We start from the raw sequence: 8,540 nt of genomic DNA, 5'->3' as shown, positions 1-8,540 counted from the left end.
TATTATTATTATTATTATTATTATTATTGTGACAATTTCTATCAACTGTAATCAACATGGCCAATGATAATGATTATGGCAGCTGTAGTCCAAAGCTGCTGAAGCATTAGGTTGCCTAACTCCGTGATATCTCAGTCATGTTGTTGACCATAGCATGCTATGTATGGGTAGGGGGAGAGGGGGAGCAGTCAGAAATGGGGCTGTGATGTTAAACCTTTCCCTCCATGCTATGAAAATGCTTCAGTAGGGGAAGCACCACGAAGTCTACTTGTTAAGTTATAATTCCAACAAAACAATTTATGAAGAAACAAGTCTTCTCAAACTTGGATACTCACTGAGCAAATGCTCAGGATAACCCTACGTGTGTGTGACTCTCTTCTCAACAAAGGACTGCATAGTTCATCACACAGTAGTTACATGTAGGTGGACTAAAAACCAATTCTTCCAAATTGCTTGGACCAATAGGGAAAGCCAGCACAGATGCCTTGGCTAACACTTTATTTTCCAAGCACGGTATCATTTGTAGTGTTGTCTCCTCCAATGTTAGGCTTCCAATAAAAATAATCCCCATTTTGGCATGAGAATAGTGTTTTCATTCAAGTCATGGGCTATTTTGTTTGAAAGCTTCATTTGTGAACTGGCCTTGCATTTTCTCAGACACAGCCTTGCTGAAGCCATGCAGGAAAGATCTGCACTAGAATCCCCGAGTCCTCACATTCGAGATATTCTTTGACTTCTCCAATTCAATGTGATTTCTCAGGACTACATTTTCTCCGGGGCTGAGAGAGTGGGGAGGAGAGACAAGGAATTATGAATCTGGCATAGTCAGATTGTCCATCAGAAGACCTGTTTTTGTGAGAAATTCAGGAATGAAACCATGTAAATAGCAAGAAATGGCAGCTGAGTTTTGTCTCTTAGCATACTGATGTTACCTCAGATGAGCTCACCAGGTGGCTTCATGTAGATGTTAAAGAGGAGAGGGGAAAGCACTGAACCTTGAGGCACTCCATATAGTAGGGGCTGAGAATGGGACTCTCCTACCAATCATTACCAGCTGAAATCAAACTTGAAGAGGCTAGCCAGCACAACAATCCTCTAGTAGTCTAAACTCATCTAGATGGGTACCATGGCCAATAGTGTGAAAAGCCACCAAGAAGTAAGGCAAGGATGGATGCACTGTCCTAACTTACTCATGGGCATCCAAAAGCATGATAAATGACATTTCCATTTCCATCTCATATCTGGGTCTGAATCCTGATTGAAAAGGAACCAAGAAAGCCACTTCCTCCAGTTCCCTCTGAAGCTGTTGTGTTACTACCATTTTTTCACTAGAAAGGCAGGTGAGACTGTCCACTATGGAGGGATCTAGTGATGTCTTCCTGAGGAAGAGGCAAACCAAGACCTCTTTAGAAGGTAAAGGAACAACCACATCACTCAAAGAAGAATTGCCAGAATCCATTCACATAACCTCCCCCGCCCCCACCAGCCACTTTAACAAGCCAGGAGGAATCTAAAGAGCAGGTGGCTGAGCCCATAGTTCTAAGGACTTTGTCCAGTTTTTCAGCTTCATGAGGTTGAAACAGTTCCCAAATAATTGCGCAAGACACCTGGCTCAATCTACACATCTCCTTTGGGCCTTTGACAAGTGCAGTGTCCAATCTGGAACAAATCTGAGTATCTTTATCCAACAGATAAAGTATCTTTATCCAACAAGTATCTTTATTCCTCTGCATATCTCTGTAACAGGTTCTCCACACCACGTATCAACCAACACAGGGCTGTGGGGTAGAAATTTGAGGATACAATGAGTATTGTGTAGTGGGTCTGACACAAGGAAGAGATGCCAGCCGGAGTGTGAGTTCAGCTCTTTATTGGAAGGGGGGTAGTGAACTGGGGAATGAGGCTACCTGGCCTTCTTAAATACCTAGCCAGGTAAGCGGACAGCCAATGGGGTTGGCCCTAGGTTTCCCGCCGAAACTGGGTTTCCTGCCGAAACCGTCCAGGCCAAAGCCCCCTGGTGGCTGCTGCTATGCAGGTACCTGCATACATAACACCCCTCCCCCCTTAGAGAAGAACCACATAACAATAAAACAACTTGCAACTAACTATAACTATGTACACTGTGTGTCAATAAAAAAACAATGCAACTGTGTGGGGATCATTTGCACACATAGTCCGACAGGTAGGCAGGTATTCTGTGGGGCCGGGTGGACCATCTGGGTGTGGCCTGGCCCTGGGCTTGGACAGCTGGTTCCTGGGGCCTCTGTGCTGAGTTGAATAGAGCTGGGTTCAGGAGGCCCTCCTCCTCTGGTTCCTGCTCTGTGTTGTTTCCGGTTGGGTTGGCCTCTCCAGGGGTGTGGCTCTCCATTTGGGCGTATGTGGTGCGCTCAGGGACCCTTCCTCTGAGCTGGTCAATGTGTCGCCTTATGTGTCTGTCCCCCTCCACCCCCACGATGTAGGAGAGGGGTCCAGTTATCTCAGTCACTGTCCCTGGAACCCATGGATGCCCTGCCCTGTAGTTCCTTGCCCAGACCAGGTCCCCCACGTTGAGAACTCTGAGTGCTGGTGATGATGGCGATGAAGATGATGATGATGCTGATGGTGGTGGTGGTGGCCTAACCGTCTCGGCTGCTACCCGGTCTGGGTGTAAACGGTCCAGCTTGGTGATGAGACGCCGTCCCCATCGCAGTTCTGCTGGGCTCTTCTCCGTAGCAACGCATGGTGTAGTGTGCTGGGCGAGTAGGAATTTTGCCAGTCTGTGGTGCCAGTCCCCGCTAATGATGCGCCGGAGTGCGTCTTTGGTTGTCCTTACCATCCGTTCAGCTTGCTCGTTGGTCGATGGATGGAAGGGCGCGGAGGTGGTGTGCCTAATCCAGTTCGCCTTCAAGAACGCCTTCGAACGGCGGTTCCTCCGGTTGCAGCTCGTGGATCTCCTCTCAGGGGCGGTGGCTACGACAGACCGCGGCTATGTGGCCTGTTTTCTTGCAGGCCCGACACGTGGCAGACCGGAACTTGCAGAGGCTGCACACATGGTTCCCACCACACTCTGCACACCTCTGAGGGTTGGCGGTGTTGCTGGGAGGCCTTGGCTTGTCTGGGCGTCTGGCTCGCTGGTCGGGGGTCGACTTCCGCTGGAGGAGGTCGATGCTCTGGTCGTCCTCCTCTATGGCGTTTTGCCGGTGGATGTTGGTCGCCTGGTTGCCGGACCTGGTTTCCTGGCATGCTTGGACGGCCCCGCAGGCCGCTTCGTGGGCTAGGATGGCGTCCTCGGCTTCCTGGAGTGAAACCTCCTCTCTCTCGAACAGGCACTCTTGCAGCCGCCTGTCTCGTAGGCCGCAGATCAACCAGTCCCGTAGCCGCTCCTCCAAATTCGAGAACCTGCAGGCGACGGCGGCTTCTCGTAGGGTGGCGAGGAAGTCGGCACTGGTCTCGTCGGGGCGCTGGTCCCTTTTTTTGAATTGCGACCGCGCGGCCACCTTGGAGCGTCGGGGCTTGAAGTGTGCATTGAGCCTGGCCACGAGGTCCCGGTACGCGACCGTGTTGATGGCCTCCTGGGCGAACAGGTTCGTGGTGATCTCCAACAGTTCTGGCCCCCCGATGCAAAGCAGGGCGGCTGCCTTCGCACCGTCCTCTGATATATGAGTGAACCGCATGTACAGTTCAATGTGAGCCAGGTAACGGGCCCAGGTCTCAGGGTGGCGGGTGTCGAACTCGTGGGGTTGACTGGCTCTTGCCATGGCGGCGGTTGCGGCTCGGTGCATTGTGCGGTCTCGGTTGCAGATGCGGTGGCCGGCGTGGTCCGGTCGGCTGGTCCGGTCGGCTGGCGGTCGTGGGGGTGTGAGTTCAGCTCTTTATTGGAAAGGGGGTAGTGAACTGGGGAATGAGGCTACCTGGCCTTCTTAAATACCTAGCCAGGTAAGCGGACAACCAATGGGGTTGGCCCTAGGTTTCCTGCCGAAACTGGGTTTCCCACCGAAACCGTCCAGGCCAATGCCCCCTGGTGGTTGTTGCTATGCAGGTGCCTGCATACATAACAATGAGGTTGGAGAAGTAGGCCTTAATAGTGACTCTAACCTGTGTTTGGTCAAATTTGCCCTTTGTTGAATGCCAGCAATGCTCTAGGCACCTCTTCTTCTGTTTTATCTCACCAAGTGCCTCCATTCACCATAGGGAGTGTCAGGCTTCACCAAAGGAGAGAAATTGCATAGGCGCAATTCAGCTGTCCCTTTATTCCAAGCGGCAACCAAGGTTTCAGAGGTCTGTGCAAAAAACCAACAGGGACAGCTGCCAGATCCCCTGAGACCTCACCAAGTCCAGTAATGGCCAGGGGCAAACCACTAATGGGTTCAGCCTCTCTGCAGTGGATAGTGGCTCTAAAGAATCCCATATAAATCAGGCATAATCCAACCATGACAACGGTTGGAAAGCTCCCCCAATTTTCAATCGCATTGCCACTGCTCTGACAGGAACATCAAAACCAGAGAGTGACAGGTGTCCTGAGATGGGTTCTGGATGATGTGGATTCACAGCTGTCATGGGAGCCATGAACTCCCAAACCACTTCAGACCCTAGTCCTAGGGAAGGCAGAGTAAAATCCTCCAGAACCGTAAGTCTGGGGAACTCCACAGGCAACCCAGAAATGGAGCCCAGGAGCCCAGATAGGGAGGTTGCAAGGCAGCAGGAAGGATGGCACAACAGCAACAACCCCAGCTAATCATTAGATTCCAACTTCCAACAATGGCTGGAAACTGACCAAAGAGAGAAGCAACCTGGAATTGAGGAGAAACTTCCCATTAATGAAGACAATTAACCAGTGGAGCTAGACAATCACCTGTCTGAGATGGTATAGGTTCTCCTGCTTAAGTGGGGGGGGGGACGGGGGGGGGGCGGGGAGGGGGCTGGACTAGAAGACCTCCAAGGTCCCTTCCATATTCTATTCTATTCTATTCTATTCTATTCTATTCTATTCTATTCTATTCTATTCTATTCTATTCTATTCTATTCTATTCTATTCTATTCTATTCTATTCAACAGGGTCTACAACCATTAGTGCTTCTCCAGGAAGGACATCCTTGAAAACACTAGGCAAGGACCAACCATCGTCAGAGGTGCCCACGTGGTTTCTGTCAAGGGAAAAATGGAATCCTGGCTAGAAGGCTGGGAGATTTCCACCTTGCGAGAAGGCAGAAATCTTTTTGTCCATGGCTGAGAAACAGCAGAGAAAGAAGCCACCGCTGCTGAGCGGGCTGGCAAGAGAGCGCCAGCGTGCCAGATACCTCCATTGACGATAAAATCTCTGGCCCGCCCCTTGACTTTTTCCTAGCCAATCAGGCTGCCAGTTTCGGTCGAGCCTCCTTCAAGCCTTCCCCTGCTTTTACCGTGATAACCTCCCCGGCAGTCATGTGATGGGGATATAGTACTACGCGAGGAGAGCTAAAGGACACATCACCCTCTGTATTGCTGGTCGCACGTCGGAACTCCCTTCGCCTGTTGGCGATTCCCAGGGACGACGACGATTGCCATCCTGTCAATCTTCTTGGGGGAAACGTTGGGTTTTTAAAAATAGCTGCACTTTTTTCTCATTTTTTTCCCCTTCCTTAAATGCCAGGAGGAGTGGCTGCCGGTCGGGATCTTTTTTCTCCTTTGCTTTTGGGGGGTAATTTAAAGTTTGGCGGGGTGTTCTCCCGCTCCCCCCCTCCCCCCTTCCAGACTGACCCGCATTCTGGGCGTTGAGAAACAGAGGAAGTTCAGGTAAGGAGTAGAGGAGAGGATGCTGCCTCTTCCACGTTACGGGGAGGGGGCGACTTGGGAGAGGCACGGGGCGGGTGGGTGGCGAGGGAGAAAAGGAACCCGCAAAGGGGGGAAAGAAGGAGAGAAGCGGAAGGCTCTAGTGAAGGAATCCGACACGCGTGCATGTGTGTGCGCGCACACACTTGTGCAGCGGCGTTGCACGGGAAAGGAACGAGCTGCTCGCCGTTCTCCCGGGTCACTGGAGAGGAACGGGCCGAACGGTTAACCAGCCTCTGGGGTGGGAGGCGGCTCTGGTTTTCGGGATGCTAAACAAGTGGACGGAAGAAGGACGGGCGAAAATCCTCCTTTGCTCCAGGACATGGAGGCCAAAGCGGCATTCTCTGCGCGCGAAGTTGTTTATAATAAAGGAGGAGCACGGACGGAGGGGGGGGGGAGTTTACGGAGGAGCCCCCTTCTTCCCCGCTTTGAAGGACACGATCCGCCATCGAAACGGGCCGGTTGCTCTCGATCGATCGGAACACCCAAGTTCCGAAGAATGAGCAAAAAAGGCGATCCCCCCCCCCCCCACACACACACCATATGTTCAAGGCAGAGCCGTTGGTAGAGAAAAGCTCGTTTTCGTCAGGCGGACGTGAACTCTGGGAGTCGCTGTGCCGGAGCGATGACTGTCGCCTCCCCTTCGCTAGCAAATAAACAGGCAGGTACTTTTCCATTTCTTCCGTTAACCCAGGACGTGAGAAGGCCGGTTTATAAATGCCACCCTGACGAGTGCCCAGATCTGCCTCTTGTGCTGTTATGCAAATGCCCCCCCCCCCCCGGCCTGGCCTTTTGGTTCCTTTTTGGACTTAAAAGCAGCTCTAAAGGGGTTGATATCAAAGCTGGGCTGCTGGGCTTTTTTTTATTTTTTATTTTAAAAAAAAACACCTCCTCCCCACTTCTGCAAGATTCCCTAGCGCAGGGGTCGGCAACCTCGGCTCTTTTATGACTCGTGGACTTCAACTCCCAGAATTCCTGAGCCAGCTATGCTGGCTCAGGAATTCTGGGAGTTGAAGTCCACGAGTCATAAAAGAGCCGAGGTTGCCGACCCCTGCCCTAGCGGGCTACCCAGAAACACAGGCTTCAGGCAGCGTGCATGAGCACAGCAGAGAGAAATGAATTGCTGCTTTTGGTAACGCTGAATATGGAAGCCATATGACGGTGTTTGACTACATCTCCCATCATTCCTGCCAATATAGGGCTGCGGGGTGGGGAGGCTGAAAAAGATGGGAAATGAAGATATCTCTTGGGTGTCTTCTTTGAGGAAGGTTAACCCATGTCAACCATAAAAGGCAGCAATTGCTGTCTAAGAAGCGACTAACAAGTTGTGACACTGTAATGTTTAAATGGACAGGAGTTTGTAGCCGTAGTAGTAGCAATGTAGAGTTATGTGGAAGGTCTCTTTGATAAAACCTGCTATGGGATTTGAAACTTTTCAATCTGCCACGGGTATTGTTCACTTGCCCAGGGGAAAAAAAACACCTTCTTTTTGGAGAGCTAATAATAGAATTCTAATTGTTAGAGTTCTCTCTACCATAGAGCATATCCCAAATCATGAGGACTGGATGTATCTGATAACCCAAAGCTATTCCCCAAAGAATCTTTTTTTTTTTGGTAAATTTTCTGGAGAAAGTATAGGATTGTTTCCTATCTGGAAGCTCTTCATTTTGTGTGTGTGCATGAAAGAGAAAGCTGTATATACTATACAAGGGCGTCTGAAAATCACCCATTTATTTTTCCTCACGTCAGTGAGACAGCTTTCAAGAATGTGGGGGAAAACCCAACTCCTATTCTTTTCCACCAATGTTGCTGAGGCAAAGACTCATTTTTGTCCCCCTCTCCTTCGATCTTCTCCAGTCTTGTCCTTCCACATACAGTTTGTATCTTCATCCTGGCCAGTATGGCCAAGGGTTAGAATAAGGTGGAATCCGCATATTCAGAGGGCATCAGCGTGGAGAAAAGGTCTCTCTGCATCTGGCTGGAGAGCACTCAAGGTGTTCTTTTTCTGAAATGCAGGAAGATTTCCCTTCCTTCCTTGCAACATTTCTGCTGTGGAAACTTCTTGGGCTCTCTATGGCTTACATCATTTTTACCTTTGGAGATGGAGATGGATGTTTCCAATGGCTGCAGCAGAAACATTTCGTATTTTTTCCAGCAGAACGTTTGGGGGAGGGGTAGTACCGGACTCCTCTTGGAAGATAATGGTGAGAAAGTAACCTAGAGCAGGAACAGGAGGAGGCAGCTGCGTGTTTTGTTCTGTTCTGTTATGATAATGCTGAAAAAGAGAGGGAGGGAGGGAGAAATGACTGCTGGGTTACTTTCGGTCATTCCAAACCTCAGAGTCCAAAGGGAGGGAGTGGGGAATAGCACCAGGGAAACTGAGTTTAGTCCTTTTCTTTAATACCTGCTGGGTAAAGCTGGGGTCGGAGTTTTAAAAACATTTATTTATTTATTTATTCAGAGTTTAAAAAACATTTATTTATTTATTTATTTATTTATTTATTTATTTATTTATTTATTTATTTATTTATTTATTTAAATTTATATACCACCCTTGGTATATATACCAGCCTTGGTGGAGCAGTGGGCTAATGCCTCCTTAAGTAACACCAGCTGCCTGCAATTAGTGCAGGTTCGCATCCCACCAGGCTCAAGGTTGACTCAGCCTTCCATCCTTCCGAGGTAGGTAAAATGAGGACCCAGATTGTTGGGGGCAATTAAGCTGACTTTGTAATAATGCCGCTTGGGGTGTG

At 49.8% G+C, this 8,540-nt stretch overlaps 1 protein-coding gene across 1 annotated transcript in view; it reads left to right on the top strand.

The window, feature by feature from the left end:
- Positions 1 to 5,439: 5,439 nt before the first annotated feature.
- Positions 5,440 to 8,540, top strand: part of KLF15 (KLF transcription factor 15) — a 28,283-nt gene continuing 25,182 nt past the window's right edge. The window contains exon 1 of the mRNA XM_081318641.1: positions 5,440 to 5,751. The gene's annotated coding sequence lies outside the window, so the exon portion shown is untranslated. The remainder of the gene's footprint in view (positions 5,752 to 8,540) is intronic.

The sequence above is a fragment of the Vipera berus genome, assembly GCF_964194415.1.
Source record: "Vipera berus genome assembly, chromosome: 2".
NCBI classification, from domain to species: Eukaryota; Metazoa; Chordata; class Lepidosauria; order Squamata; family Viperidae; genus Vipera; species Vipera berus.
This window is presented reverse-complemented; position numbering and strand designations above follow the sequence as displayed.